The following is a 16,969-nucleotide window of genomic DNA, read 5'->3' as shown; positions in this document are numbered from 1 at the left end:
CAAAACAGTGGCACCAAAAGCCACAAAGCAGCCCCCGAAAGAGACTAGTGTTGATCAGACTCTCTGCCTGGGCTAATTTGATGGGGATTCACTGCAGGACAAAATTGACTGAAATACAATCGACTGCAAGAGAAGGAACAAAGATGGAGATGGTATGTGAATGGCTGTTAGTGCTTGCATATCAGAGAGAGAGAAAGAGAATGTCTTTGTGCCCAGTTTGATTTCTTCCCTTCACGGACTGCTCCATATGGTCCCCAACTTGCTTCCCTGGCCCAAGAGCCTGTTGTGACAGGCAAGATGAACTGTTTTGCCATTCATGCAGGGAGTGCCTCTCTGCACAAGTGGAAGAGTGGCAGAGGTGGCAGCGATGAAAACCTCCACCCACCCTTAAAAACCACCTTTACATTCTAGTCTATTTGTATGCAAAAATTAAGTGCAGCTGAATCCATTCTATCTATGTCTACGGACAGCTGCATAAGACAAATGCATTTCTAATGGGAAAAAAATATTACTTGCAAATTATCACTGTGCACTATACAATTCATAGTGGTCAGATAGGGATCAGCAATTTAATGAATGGGATTTTGAAGTTTTTTTTTAACTCATTTAGGTTCATCAGAAAGCTCTTCCTTGTAACAAAATAGGGGATTGTAAAACATTCTGTGAAACAGTGCATATTCAGGGGTGTGTTTTCAAACCATTAAAATTTTGACACATATGACTGAACATGTTTATGCATGTTCTGAAATCCGTTCATTTTTTCATATGCATTTTTTATGTGTGCATAAGCATTTTCAATGTTTTCTGCTCTTAATTTGAAGAAAGTAGCCAAAATTCTATTAAAATCATAAAGTCATGGAGATGGAAGAGACCACAAGGGCCATCCAGTCCAACACTGTACAATAAAGGAATACATACTGAAAGCTCTCCTGTTGAGACCTTCCATCTTCATAAATGGACTTAGGTCTGTGGAAATTAGAATTCTGCAGTTGTGTGATGTCCATAGCCAATATAGATGATGGCTGTTAGATTGCTACATGTCATAGGCAGCAAAACTCCAAATGTATAGGTTAAGAGGTGATATGATAGCCCTGTTTAAATATTTGAAGGGATGCCATGTTGAGGAGGGAGCAAACTTATTTTCTGCTGCTCCAGAGACTAGAATGCAGAACAATGGATGTAAGCTACAGGAAAAGAGATTCCACCTCAACATTAGGAAGAACTTCCTGACAGTAAGGGCTGTTTGACAGTGGAACAAACTCCCTCGGAGTGTGGTGGAGTCTCCTTCCTTAAAGGTCTTCAAACAAAGGCTGGATGGCCATCTGTCGGGGATGGTTTGATTTAGATTTCCTGCATGGGAGGGGGTTGGACTGGATGGCCCTAGTGGTCTCTTCCAACTCTATGATTCTATGATTCATGGTACATCAGTGCCCAACACACTTTGATCACCAGTGCACCAATGTTCACCACACACTGCAGATCAGTCCCAATGAACATTGGATGCCTTTACTGGTGTCCTGCTATGCACCTTTGCAAATCAGTAAAGGAGTTTCTTAGTGACTCTTCTGCATAACTAGGAATATGTAAAGTTAGGCAGTCTAACAGGTCCTAGAGGAAGGATTCCAATGATTGACTGAAAACTTGGACATGTGTAGACTTCTAACTACAAATTGCATTTGGGCCCACATTAGTGTATGGCCTATCTGAACTGGGTAATGTGACAATCAGATGGGAATCCAATGAATTTCTTGCCCCTCATTACAACTGGGGGAATATGGTGAACCATGTTAGCTCAATAGCACAGTTCATGCTTTGCATAAAAAGGCCTCTGGTTCAACACCCAGTGCTTCTAAAGTAAATCTGGAAAACATTCTCACCAGAAATGTTGCCAGTCAAATAGTACTGAATGGTCAAGTGATTTAACTTGGTATAAAGTGAATTTCTACATGGATGGCTATTCTTCCCCTATTTGCCTACATTTCCCTCTCCTCCTTTCCTCTTTTATGCTGAATTTTAGATTGACATCTCTGTGGGGTAGGGCTCTTTCCCTCTGTAACATGCAAAGGATCATGATGGTTCTGTCTCAGTAATAATAATTAATAATAATGTACCACCATTATTAGCAAGATGACATGAGTGCCATCTTTATGTATCTAGAGAGATGTCATGTAGAAGATGGAGGAAGCCTGTTTTCTGTTGCTCCAGAAACTAGAATGAAAACTAATGGAGTCAAATTATAAGAAAAGAGATTACATTTAAACAATAGAAACAGCTTTCTACTGTAAAAACTGTTTAACAGTGGAATAGATTGGGGGGGGCGGCAGCGCAGCAGTAGCAACAGCGGCAGCGCAGCAGCAAATGCCGAGAGAGGCAAGGCCAGGGCTATAAAGCCCCAACAACACCTCCGGCTTTTCCTGGGCGGTGGCAGCGCAGCAGTAGCAACAGCGGCAGCGCAGAAGCAAACGCCGAGAGAGGCAAGGCCAGGGCTATAAAGCCCCAACAACACCTCCGGCTTGTCCTGGGCGGCGGCAGCGCAGCAGTAGCAACAGCGGCAGTGCAGAAGCAAACGCCGAGAGAGGCAAGGCCAGGGCTATAAAGCCCCAACAACACCTCCGGCTTTTCCTGGGCGGTGGCAGCGCAGCAGTAGCAACAGCGGCAGCGCAGAAGCAAACGCCGAGAGAGGCAAGGCCAGGGCTATAAAGCCCCAACAACACCTCCGGCTTCTCCTGGGTGGCGGCAACGCAGCCTATCTTTTTTTTTTCTTCCTCTTTTTGCTCTCATTTAGTAACTCGGGTTGGGGGGACAGGGTGTGTTGAGGCTCCTTTTGGAATCTCCACATCATCCCTAGAGCTGTTTTTCTCCCGAAACCTATAGGTCTAGGAGGATGTGACTTTCACCATTAGGTGCAGTCCTTTGAGGGGCTCAGGACATTTTCCTTTTGTCGGAGCAGCCCACCAGCACTTTGTTGTTGTTTTTTTTCCCGGGCACTCCTTTAAGGAGTTTGTCCCTTGTCCCAACTCGCCTCTAATTTCTATCCTCTTCTGCTTTTCTTTCAATACGCTTTTTCTTTTTCCCTTTCTCTCTCCCTTTCTTTCCCTGCATTTTTGTAGTAGATCTATAAACAGACAAATAAAAAAGAAACCTAGATTCGTTAAGTCTAAAACCAAGAATGCCTAAAAAAAAGAACTTAGCCAAGTCACAAAGATTAGATAGTCCCCAACGTGACACATCTGAGCTATCTAACTCACAATCTGAGATAAGATCTATAATTCTTCAAGAATTAAGAGAATTTAAACAATCTTTTAAAACTGAAATAAAAGAAGAACTGAAAGATAACAGAACAGAAATACAAAAAGATTTACATAAAGAATTAGAAATATTGGTTGAAAAAAATTGAGAAAGTCTTGAAAGAAGTAGAATTAGTAAAATCAGATGTTGCAGGGATTTCTAATAAGACAAATGACCTACAAGAGAAAATAGAGACATTGGAGGAGAAATTAAGACAGAATGAACAAATCACTTTTTTAAAAAACAAATACAGAGAAAAATGTATTAAATTAAAGGAATGTTGCTGAAGAAGCAGAAGAAAAACTGTTAGAAAAAATTGTATCCCACTTGGCAAAATTCATAGATGTGGCAAAAGACTATGTAGACACTCAGATAGAAAAGATCTTTCGAATAAACTCTAAGATAGCCAAAGAAAGGAAAGTCCCGAGAGATATTCTGATATGTTTCACAAATGTTAGGATTAAAGAGGAAATAATACACCAAAATTATAAAGAAAAGCTGATTATTGACGGCAATATCATTGAAATATACAAAGATCTACCAAGATACACTTTAAAGAAAAGACAAGAATATAAATTCTTGACAAACCTATTATTGGAAAAAAAAACCATCAACTACAAATGGGATAAGGTGGAGGGTGTTGTCGTATTTCATAATCAGAAAAGACATCTGCTTAACACAACAGAGAAAGCAAGAGTGTTCTACAGATCTTTAATTTCAGAAGAAAAAAACAAAAAAGGCACAAAAGATAGGACTAATCTTAACGAGACATAAACTAATCAAAAAGAACCTCACGAATAAAGCTAGCCCTTTCTCTTTTTCTTTCCTTCTTTTTGTCCTGAAGATAAACATAAAAGAACCCTATAAACAAAACAAACCATGACCATAAAGATAGGATCATGGAATGTGAAAGGTTTAAATCTTAAAAGCAAAAGAAGCCAAATATTTAAGTTATTAGCAAAGAATGCTTTTGATATCTTGTGCCTACAAGAAACTAGGATAAAAGGAAAAGATGAATATTTGTTGAAAGATGCTAGACTAGGCAATGTTTTTGTTCAAACTTTAAGAAAACAAAAAGGGGAGTTGCAACATTTGTAAACAAAAAATACCAAGCTAAAACATTGTTTAAAGACATAGAGGGAAGAATTTTGATAACAGAAATATCAATCATGGAGGAAAAAATAATAGTAGCCAATATTTATGCACCTTTGGAGAAAAAAGAGATTTTCTTTCAAAAACTGAATAAAGAATTCTGCAAAATGAACAAAGACAATATCATTGTTGCGGGGGACTTTAATGGGGGTTTTAAACCTAAAAGAGACAGAAAATCATCCAAAAGCATAGGTCTGAATCAGGGGAAACTTCCTCAAAGTGCTAAAGATATGGTAGAAGAACAAGATTTGACAGATGTATGGATAAAATTGAATGGGGATAAGCATGGTTTCACTTTTTACTCAGACTGTCATCGATCATATTCCAGAATAGATATGTTTCTAGTTGCCAGAAACCTATCAAACAGAATACATAAAATGGAGATCTTCCCTAGACTTCTTTCAGATCACAATCTTATAGAAATACATTTACAAGAGATGTCTAGAATTAGCTTTGAATGGAAATTGAGAGAAGACCTACTGTTAGATCAGAAATTCGTCTCAAAAATGAGGAAGGAAATAAATTTTCTCTTTAAAGAAAATGATACAGCCAATATGCCAATTAAAACTATTTGGGATGCAGGAAAAGCAAAAATGAGAGGTCTTCTAATTCAGAGAGCAAGTGAAATAAAGAGAGAAAAACAAAAGAAAACTGATTTGGTAATAAATGAATTAAAAAAACTAGAAGAGGAAGTCAAATTACACCCCAAAAATAAAGAGCTAAGAAATAAAATTAAGCTACTTCAGCAACAACTGCAAACTAAAATCACAAATGAAATAGCTAACGATCTGAAAAAAGCTAAACAAAAACATTTCGAATCAGCTAATAAAATAGGAAGATGGTTAGCTATGAAAATAAGGAATGAAAAAAAAACTTAAGACAATAGAGGAAATCAAATATAAAGATCAAGTAACTTACAAGCAAGAGATAATAATTAAAGCTTTCAAACAGTACTTTCAAAATCTCTATGAGGAAGAGGATCTTTCACAAGAAGAAGCTAAAGAAATGGGCAAATATCTGAATAATAGAACAAATAACTAAAAAACAAAGAGATAACTTAAATAGACCAATCAGCAAAGAAGAGATTATGACAGCAATTAAGAAATTAAAAGAGGGAAAATCTCCCGGTCCTGATGGCTACACAGCCAAGTACTACAAAATATTTAAAGATGAATTAATAGAACCTTTACATAAGCTTTTGAATTTGATAACAAAACAGGGAATACCATCAACATGGCAGAATGCGACAATTGTTCTCTTGCCAAAAGAAGGTAAAGATAAACTGCTGGTTAAGAACTATAGACCAATATCGCTCTTAAATGTAGACTACAAAATCTTTACAATTATATTAACCGAAAGACTAAAAGACACCCTCCAGAATAAAATCTCAAAAGATCAAAGTGGTTTCCTCCCTGGAAGACAAATAAAATATAACATCAGAACACTCCTTAACATCTTGGAATATTTTAAGACAAAAAAAAAAAAGCTGGCTCTACTTTTTGTCGATGCTGAAAAAGCCTTCGACAATGTGAGATGGACATTTATGGTAGAAACTTTAAAAAGAATGGAATTGAGAGACAACTTTATAAACAACATCAAACAGATTTATTGTAAACAATTCTCCCAAATAAAAATAAATGGGAAAAAATCCGAGATGATACAAATTAAGAAAGGAGTTAGACAGGGATGCCCCCTCTCGCCACTACTGTTCATACGTACACTGGAAGTATTAATCAATACAATAAACTGCAATGAAAAAATCAAGGGAAATAAAATAAAAGGTAAAGAAAGAAAACTTTTAGCATATGCCGATGATATGGTGGCTATAATGGAAGATCCTCTAAAAAGTATAGATCACCTGATGAGAGAGTTTAAGGATTTTGGAAGATATGCAGGCTTGCAGATAAATAAAGAAAAATCTCTCTTCCTCACCAAAAACCTGGAGAAACAAGAAGAAGATAAATTAATTCAAAAAACTAGCTGTAAAATAACAAAGAGATTGAAATATCTTGGAATCTGGTTGACTAATGACAATAGAGACTTATACGAAAACAATTACAAAGATAAATGGAGAGAGCTACAAAAAGATATGTTAAAATGGAATAAACTAAACCTCTCAATTTTAGGGAGAATCTCCCTGATTAAAATGTCTTTCCTTCCCAAACTTCTGTTTTTATTTCTTAACCTACCAATCCTCAATAAAGAAGATTCAATAAAATTATGGACTAAAGAAATCAAGAAATTCATCTGGCAGGGAAAGAAACCTAGAATAAGGTGGGAAACATTAAAAGATAGGAAAGAACGCGGTGGCTACGCTGTACCAGATTTAAAATTATATATGCAAGCTGGTAAACTGCTATGGATTCAAGAATGGATAAGATTGCAAGACCAGGATCTATTGAATCTAGAAGGTCATGATTTAACATCTGGCTGGCATGCGTACCTGTTATATAAAGATCTAAAGTCATGTAAAGAATTTCGAAATCATTATTTGAGAAATACTTTAATGATAACATGGATAAAGATAAAACAAAAATTTTACAGTAAAATACCATTATGGTCTTCATTACAGGAGGCTTTCTTCAACAAAAAATGTGACAAGAAGAGATGGTTAACATATAAAGATTTATTGTATGTAGATAAAAAAGGGAATGTGACTCTAAAAGAAATAGATATACTCTCCAGAGAAGGATTTAATTTGAACTGGCTTGAACATTTACAAATAAAAACTAAGTTCAAGGAAGATCTTAAATACAGAGGTATAGAAATGGTAGTGGACGAATTAGATGTAATATGGTTGAAACCTCAGAAAAAAGAAATGGCAAAGTATTATAAGATATTATTAAAAAGAGAACTGGAAAAAGAAACAATAAGAGAAAACATGATAAAATGGGCACAGGACTTGGGTCACAATATAGAATATGAAGTATGGCAGAAATCATGGTTAAGAACTAACACCTTTACGGCATCTCAAACTCTGAAAGAGAACCACCTAAAAATTTCAAATAGATAGTACCTCACCCCAGCAAAAATTAAGAGAATCTACAAAATGCAAAATCTGAAATGTTGGAGGTGTGGTAAAGGAGAGGGTACCCTATATCATATGTGGTGGGTATGCAAAAAGGTAAAAAAGTTTTGGTTTAAAATTCATTCAACAATAGAAAATATGTTTGCCTTTAAATTTGAAATAACGCCAAGTTTTTATTTGTTAAATATGTTGCCAAACATGGAGAAAAAAATGGAAATTTTTTTTTGGAGAATATTGCTATATTTAGCTACAGCAGCAAGACTATTGATAGCAAAATACTGGAAAAACAATAAGGAGCTGACAATAGTAGAATGGATATTGAAGGTACAAGAACTGAAAGAAATGGACAAACTCACTAGACTCTTAAATAATATATCTGAAGATTCTTTAAACGAAGAATGGTACCCGGTACAACAGTTTTGCTGCAAGATATTGAAAGTCAAGGAAGATTATCTGTTGTAATAGACAATCTTTGGGAATGAGCGTATATATGAATAGAACATGAATATTGGGGAAAGGGATTGAATAGAATACGTTCTTTAGATATGTTTTTTCATTGGATGATTTTTCTCTTTTTTTCTTTTCTTTTTCTTCTTCTTTCCGTTTCACTATAATGTAAAATAAAATAAAAATAATTTAAAAAAACAACAACAGTGGAATAGATTGCCTTAACGTGAGATGGAGAGACTGGATTCTCCATCTTCAGAGGTCTAGTTGTGTATTTCTGAATGGCTGAGGGTTGGATTAGAAGGCCCCTGTGACTGTCATGCCTTGTTCCCAGGAAGCAGGTTCAGAAACTCTGTTAAACAGAAGGACAGGGGGACATGCCTGGTTGTGATATAGACAGGGAAATGGAAGGACATGTCAGTTTTTGAGATAGGCAGTGACACTCCCCATCAGCCAAAACTCACAGAATCAGACTTAGTAATACCTACAACAATGGAATATAGAAGAGAGACAAGGGTTTGGGATACTGGGAACGCTTATATAGGAAGTGTGCATTAATCTGGCAACAGCTATAAGGGGCTGCCAGGCCATAAATAATCCAGCAGCTCTATTGGGAGGTCATTGCTAGCAACTAACCATTCAAGAGGAAGCAACACTCTCCCTCTTGATTCCTCACTCATGTTTCCAAAGAACCTTGGACCTTGCATCATAAACTGACCACACTACTGGATGATCCCTTTGACTGATGCCTTTCTTTTCTTGCTGTACCCTACTGACTTGGACTGTCTGACCTCTAAGAATTGTAACTGACTGTTAAGCCTTTGAACACAACTGAGTCTACTACTGTCTCATCTCTAACATACTTTACTTAGTAGTTTGTCCCTGGTTGGCTTTCAGGACAGGACAGTGGCCCCTTCCAGTTCTAAGATTCTATGGCCTGTTACAGACTGCCAAAATAAAGCTGCTTCGGGTCTCTTTGGAGGTATGCTATTTAAATGATGCATGGGTCCTAAGAGTCCGGAGGTTGCGCCAAAGCCACACTCCATTCCTAAGCACTGGAGGGCAGCTTTGGTGCCGCTTCTGGATTCTTAGGGTGCATGCGTCATTTAAACAGCATACCTCCAAAGGGACCCGAAGCAGCTTTATTTTGGCAGTCTGTAACAGGCCCAGGATTCTGTGAGATAGGTCCAGAATGGGTGGCATTTTTCCATTTTTCCTCCCTCCTCTGCCTTTAATAACCCCTTACATGTTACTGGTGTTTTCAGTGACCACAATGCAAAGCCTTCCTAAGGAGTGCTGCTTTTTCACTGAATTAAGGACCTTTCTCCCAGAGAAGCAAGAGAGTGGGGAGGAGCGGGAGAGTCAGGAAGGGCTCTGCAAAAAAAACCAACTGTAATAGAGGGCTGGATGAAAATGCAAAGCTTGCAGTAGATCTTTATTTCACTTTTTATTTTACTCCATAAATGTGAATAATTTGCTTGGTAGGACAAACAGCTACCAAAAAATAAGTTGCTTGCTTTTTCTTTTCTTTTGGCAGAAATCCAATTAGCTTAGAAATATTTCCTAGCCCTCGAAGGAGCTTGCCTGGGGTCAGATATGGGCCAGGCTAAGTTTAGTGGAATGATAATGAGACAAAAATGCACATTTCCTTGCTGTTGTTGTTATTTTTTGGAAGGGTCTCTAATTTATTCCATTCTGTCATTATAAGAGTATAGGGAATCATAATTTGAGTAACCCAATGCATCCCACTGGCAAAATTTGTGGAGAAAACCTTATGACAGAGACTGTTTGGCCAACCATTTTCTCTACCCTTTCTTTTGTCCACTGAATACTGTGCAAGAAAAATTTGCTTTCTACACCATTGTTCAAAGAAATGCACAGCAAGAGAGATCTTGCAAAACAAATATGAAAGAAAAAAACCCACTCTACAAGTGAATCACCTGGATACCATAAATCGTACCTTGAATACTTGAAGTTCCATGATTTCCAAAGTGAAGTCGAAGGCTTTCATGGCCGGCATCCATAGTTTTTTGTGGGTTTTTCGGGCTACGTGGCCATGTTCTAGAAGAGTTTATTCCTGATGTTTTGCCTCCATTCTCTCTTCAGATTCTCTGAAGATGCCTTCCACAAATGCAGGCAAAACATCAGTAATAAACTCTTCTAGAAAATGGCCACGTAGCCCGAAAAACCCATAAAAAAGCTTTCATCAGTGTAGGCAATTCCTTCTTTGATGCAGATTGCAACAACTTCAATCTGCAATTGTGGCCAATTTGTGACTTGATGTCCAGACTTCTGGTGATTGGTTTGTCCATGTTTGACTTCCTTGGTCTTCAGATGATAGACAAACTTTTATCATTCACATGTGGAACTCATCTCTGCTGTGTTCACATTTCCTTCAGACTGTAGCCTGTCTCTTTTCTTTGGGTGCCTAAACTGTATTTCTAAACATAATATCTCAGTTTTTAAGTTATTGCAATGCTATAAATTTGGGAACTGAAGAAAAAAAAATCATGTGATGGGATGGCTCAGAATTTATTTTTTTTTAAATAAGGGGCAATGTTCTCCTTCCTCCACAGCCTTGTAGATACAAGCTTGTATCTAACTCTCTTTTCTGGCTAGCTAATCTTGGTTAACACTAGGATGTCTGATGTGTTAATTCCTGGTTCTATGTCATGCTTTAAATCTGGGTGTGCAATGTATATCTCTCCAGATCCTGGACTATAAGTCCCATTAGCCCTAGCCAGTACAGAAAAATGCAGAAGGTATTTGGAGTGCAATCTCCAACAGAATACACATTCTTCATCCCTGCTCTACAGCGTACCATTCAACATTTCACAGATGAAAAACAGGACATATGGAGCCAACATCTGAGCATGGTCAAAGATGACAACAGTTACTAATGAAGAAGATCACACAAACTAGGAGCGGCTGTACTAATTTGATTTTTCCTGAGTCTGCCCCTTTGTCTCCTCTCCTGTCATTGAGCTGAATGCAAACTACTTTTGCACTTTGAACTTGGTTTCTAGCAACTGAAGCAAGGTGTGGTGTGGACAATAGGGGGGGAAGTGGGAAGGAATGATAGAAACTGGGACATTTGAAGGCAGCTCAGATATTGGAATGATGGAATTAAATGGAACCATCCCTGCCAAATCAGGAAAACTGAAAAGTATATTATAATACAGAACAAACCAATGTGAAAGAAGAAGCACTCTTTCTGAGAAGGATTCCAGTGCTTCTGCTGTGACAGAATTCTTGGCAAATAGCACTCCTTTTAACAAGATTTCTTTATGGTCCAAAACACTCTGTAGAAATAATCCACTTTGAGACCTCCTTAACTGCCCTGGCTCAATGCTTGGGAATTCTGGGATGCACAGTCTTTGTGAGACATTTAGCCTTCTCTGTCAGAGAGCACTGGGGCCATAACAAATTATAGTTCCCAGGAGTCCCTAGCACTGAACCAGGGCAGTTAATGTGATCTCAAATGGGATTATTTCTACAGTGTGGTTTGGACAATTGATGATTCTGACTTGGTTCTAGAATATCTAGAATATGACTTGCAATTGTGTTTATGCAGAAATTTCCATTTAACCCATAACCGATGGTACATCCAAAATCTACATGGGTCAAATATAATGGTCTCACCTAGTTTTTGACAGTGAGCTGTCCAAGCAACATTTGAGACATTTGGTACTGAATCCAGGCCTTTTCATTGGCTCTGGGCTTTAAATTGGAGGAAGAAAAAGTTGGGATTTATCCCAATTTTGAGCAGGAAATCCAGATTTTCATGTGTGTGTATGGACTGCACTCTACAGTCTCTGTGAGATCCAGGGGCAGGGAGAGTGTAGAAATATCTATATTTGCATGCATGGGGTGAGATTGAAATTGAGCATCTATATGGCTGTGCTACTGTGATTTATCAGACTGGGTAAGTTCAAAAGGAAGAACTGTATGTATAGACAAGCTTGTGTTTGCTGTGGCTTGGAGTAACCTGAAGGTAAACTGGAGTCTCCTGTGAGTATACATGCACCCTGAGTTCGTCTTTTTTCCCCTTTGTGACATCATGGTAGCCAAATTTATTCAGAGAGGTTGTGGCATTACAAAAGATTCATTGGTCATTGTTGGATGGGAGTCCTAGCCTGTGGGATCTGTAACAATAACATTCTTCAAGAGCACCAGAGTCACAACTCTCTTGAAAGGGACTCCTATCCTGGTGAGCAATAAAGATTTGGAGTCCCCCCTCCCATTCCTTTAAATCACCTTTGCTTTTTTCTTTTTCCCCTGTCCAATTCTCCTCCCAGGTTTTAATGCCATATTGAAACGTTAACATGTAAAATCTCTGCATCTGTTGAGACATTTGGCTGGAAAAACAAGTATGTCAATGGCTGTCCCTTGCTGCCATCACACATATGGATTTTCTGTGTTCAGCTCTGCCATCTGGTACTTAGACCCAGATTCGCTCCTCGTTGAATAAGGACTATCCACCATATCATTCATCTTTCAGTGTGCTGCAGTCTTTTGCATATCCTTTGCTTAGCAAAGGGCTATCACTGCCTTTGGGGGTGGAATATGTTCTTCCTTCTGAAATAAGCCAATTTTATTTCACACCCCAGCATATTTGCTAGAGGCAGTCACAAAATACACTCTCTCTGTGTTTGCAGGGTGTTCTGTGAGGAGGAGGATCTGTATGTAGGGGTAGACGATAATAGTAGAGCCAGCGTTGCTGGTGTCATTTGCACATTCTCAAATTGTAAACTATCAGCGGAGAGCAGCAGTGTCTGAAAAGGCCACTTAACTGTATAATGAGACTATGGGTTAATTTTGCTGCCAGACCATTTCCCTCATTTGCTGCAATCTTTGTCAGGGGAGTAGATTAATTTGGTGACATTCGTTTTTCTCCATTGCTATTTTTGTCACCAAAAATGAGGCACTCGGATTTTTTCTTCCTTTATGGCCTCCTGTGCTAGCATGGGGACAGCTGTTGCTTTGGGGCTGACTCTTGCTGCATGCAAAATGTTCCTGTGTTGATACCAGTCCTTTGAGACGAATTTGGGGTTCTTAGTAGCCTTGGAGTTGGGTCTCTACTTGTCAGGACCAGCAAGATAATTTGATATGTGGTGAATTTGATGTGGGATATGGGATGAAACCTAAAAGGCTTGATGGACTGCTGTAACCATTTAAATACTGAACATAGAAATATGTACACATTTTGAATGCTTGTGAAACAACCATTGCTTAAACATGTTGCAGTCAATGAGGGGTGCTGGGTATTTCAGCAATGCATAGAATTTTAATTATGTATACAACCATGCAAATATATGGAGGGGGGGTGGAGGAGAGAAGTGGAGGGACCTAAAGAAAAGATGTGAACACACACAATTTTGTAACTACATGCATTACATATGGGCAACAAAGTTTATCTAATGCAACCCATACCATGCAGGAGTATACAACTAAAGCATTCCCAAAGGATACCTAAACAACCTCTGTTTAAAGACCTCCAAAGAAGGAAAGTCCACTGCCCTAGTTAGTCTATTACACTCTCAAACAGTTCTTACAATAAAGATGTTCTTCTTAATGCTCAGGTGAAATCCCTTTTCTTGTAATTTGAATCCAATGGTTCATGTTCTAGTCTCTGGAGCAGCAGAAAAGAAAAGCTCACTTCATCTTCTACATGAGATCCCTTGACATATTTAAATATATCTGTCATGTCACCTCTCAATCTTCTCTTCCCCAAGCTAAACATGCCCAACTCTTTAAAATCATTCCGCATGAGGCTTGGTTTCCAGACCATTTCATCTTGATCACCCTTCTCCAGACACATTCTAGCTTATGAACATCTTTCTTGGACATCTTCTACTGTTTAGAACTTTATGGAATTCAGTATTCCAGGCGAGGTCTGACCAAATCAGAATAGAGTGATGTTACCACTTCCCTTGATTTGGACACTTTACATCTGTTGATGAAGCCTAGGATTGTATTGCCTTTTTCCCACTAATGCATCACACTGTTGACTCATGTTTAACTTCTGGTTTACTGAGACACCTAGATCCTTTGAATGTTGTTATGAATATTCAAATCAACTTATGGTGACCTTTTCATTTTGTTTTTTTTTTCTAGATTTCTTCAGAGGAGGAAAGCCATTGTTTCTGTCTCAGAGTCTGACACTTGTCCGAGGTTACCTAGTGGGTTTCCATGATTAAAGCAGCATTAGAACCTTGGTCTCAAGGAGTCCTTCTCTAGCACTCAAACTACTACATCATTCTAGCTGTTAATATGTTCTTATTTCTGACATCTCCATAGCAGGTAGGGCTAGAAAACCTGTTAGTCAGTTTAGGTAATAGTGACTTACATGAGTCAGTAGTGTGGTTAGTTCGAAATCAGAGCCCTGTACCTCTGCTCATAGTATTCAGGATTCAACATGTCCAAAAAGCAGACTCAGGGCCCATTCCCACTTGCAATATAACCTGATTTCCGATTCAGCTTCACTCCATAGTGGTAATCGATTCCAAAAGGTCCCTCATTCTTCTTCCCTGATTATGTGTTGTTGTTGTTGATAATGATGTTTTTCACTCTCCTAGATTGTGTGGGTAGATTGTTGGTTGCATGTGAGCCTGATTATTGTTTAGCTTCTACCTTGCCAAATTAATTACTCTGCCTATGAGACCCAATCATGTCTGTTACATTTCCTAATATTCCTGCCTGCTACAACAAGGTTGCCATTCCATAAGGCTGAGCATAGCTGTCCCAAAGCATTTTTTCTGCTTGAGGTGAGGGACAGGATATCACATATTCCCATTTCCCAAATAACATCCAGCTAGACTAGCATTTGAATCTCACTTCAAAGCGGTTGATGGGACAGTATCCTCTGCTGTACCTCAGGCAGTAGATTTGCTTGGTAGAAGAGCTTAGGGCAGGGGTGAACAAACAGTGGCCCAGCCAAGGCTGCATTTGAGGCTCTTCAGGGCCCTTCCAGCACCCCACCCCCCAACTAGCAAATTTTCATAAACCAAATGCAAATCAAGCCTGAACTCTCCCTAGAAGCCATGATGACTAAACTGAGACAGTCTTACATTATTATAAGAACAGATGACTCATTACAAAATGCAGTCTTGGTAACATAGAAGGGAATAGGAAAAGAAGGAGACTGCATTACAGATGGATAGACACAGGACTTTTTCAAATGGGCAAAAAGGACAGGAGCATAGTGCAATGCTCCTGTCAGTGTCACGCGATTTGGCAAAGATTTTCAGACAATGTTGTGTGATGTCGCAATAATCCTGCCATTATTTTGTGAATAAGGAGGTATTTTCCAGCTACTTTTTATTCACGGGAAAGTCTTGTGAATATAAAGTGATTGGAAAACTCCTCTTTATTCATGGGATAATGGTGGGATCTTTGCAATGTCACACAAAATCATCTGGAAGTCTTTGCCAAATTGCGTGACACTATCAGGAGCATCATGCTATGCTCCCATCCTTTTTGCCCATTTTAAAAAGTCCTCAGTCAAGGAAACCTTGGCCCTGAGTCTGCAAAACCTGCTCATGATGGGTATTTTAGATGCATTTCATAAACAGAATCACCATAAGTTGAAGCTGAATTGACAGCAATTAACAACAACAATGTTCAAAGAGAAGGGACAGTCAAAATTATCAAGGGAATGCAAACACAAATGTATTTCAAGGTACCGCATTTTAGCCGTCACAGGGGAATCCTAAAGAAAGAGCCAGTACACTGGGACCTTGCCATCTGAGACTTCTGCTTCCAACAAAGGTAAAGCAATTTCCCTCCCTAATATTGGGACTGATTGGTATGCTTTACCTCTACACCATCTAAAGTTTTCCTGATGCAAAACATGAAGACTTCTTGAGAAATTCAGTGTTGTCTACCTACATAGGAGCCTGTGGCTTCACAAAGGAAAGAAACATGATGGATTCCAATGACACTTTTTATTTTGAATTGCAAATGGACATTAAATTTTCTTGACTTTGAAAATCTACCAGTGACCATACAGCCAAAGGGGAAGATTCCAGTGGTTATCCTTTTGTTTCTGTAAATTTGAGGGGAGCTACAAAATTGCCACTTTTGACCACAAACTGGATGTGTGAACCATGGACAAGAATGATCAAATTCAGTAGCTCTGTAAAATGGAAAGCTGACACCAGTATTAATAGTTCATAGTGTGTATATGTTTCATTCTTTCCCTTGCCTTCTTCTAAAATTTATTTATTTTATTTTATTTAGACTATTTATACCCCAGTCTTCAGCCACAAAGGCTCTCAGTTTGGCTTACAATTTTTTTGATTAGACGGTTCCCTGTCCTCAGGCTTACTATCTAAAAAGACATAGCACAAAAGGAGAAGGGGATGGGGAAGGGGATCATCTTCAGTGGTTTTTCTCTCTCTCTGAGGTCAGATCATGGCAGATGGATTGGAGTGATGGCTTCTTCCTTTCACACGTCCCTCCGCTTTGTCCAGTTTTTTTCCATTACATGAAAGACTTTTCATCATTTCACCCATTTGCATTTCTCATGCTCTTGGTGACTGTCTTGCTACCTGATAAGGCAAAACTACTAGACCTTGAAGCAGTTCTAGATTGCTAAAATGACACCCTAGTAAATCTATATTTGAAGTAAAGCCAAATCAAATATTATTATCAGATGAGTGCAAAAGCCCCACAGTGCCTGCATTATAAACTTTCATATATATTTTTCTTTTTTTAATAGTGAAAAGATGATTTTCACTTCCGGTACAAATCTCACAACCTTGAAGGAGTTACATCCCAAATCAAGTGGACTTATGGTTTCAACCAAGACTATAGCTGAGAAGAGTGACTGAGCTGGAGTCAGGTGAGTAGGGTAGGGATTTATTTATTAATACTTTCTTCTCTGTCTAGATTCCCATTAGCATTTGGTGTGGATTTTCCCGCATGATGATGAGAATTTTTATTTTTTATGCCTTGAACATTTAGGATAATCATTTCAAATTCTGGAGTTCAAAATACAAACAGTAGTTTACACTCAATTAACTCAGCGGTGGGAGAGGAGAGAAGGGGGTG

Source organism: Sceloporus undulatus, chromosome 2 (assembly GCF_019175285.1).
Source record: "Sceloporus undulatus isolate JIND9_A2432 ecotype Alabama chromosome 2, SceUnd_v1.1, whole genome shotgun sequence".
Taxonomy (NCBI): domain Eukaryota; kingdom Metazoa; phylum Chordata; class Lepidosauria; order Squamata; family Phrynosomatidae; genus Sceloporus; species Sceloporus undulatus.
The sequence above is the reverse complement of the archived record's forward strand: the minus strand, read 5'-3'. Positions refer to the sequence as shown.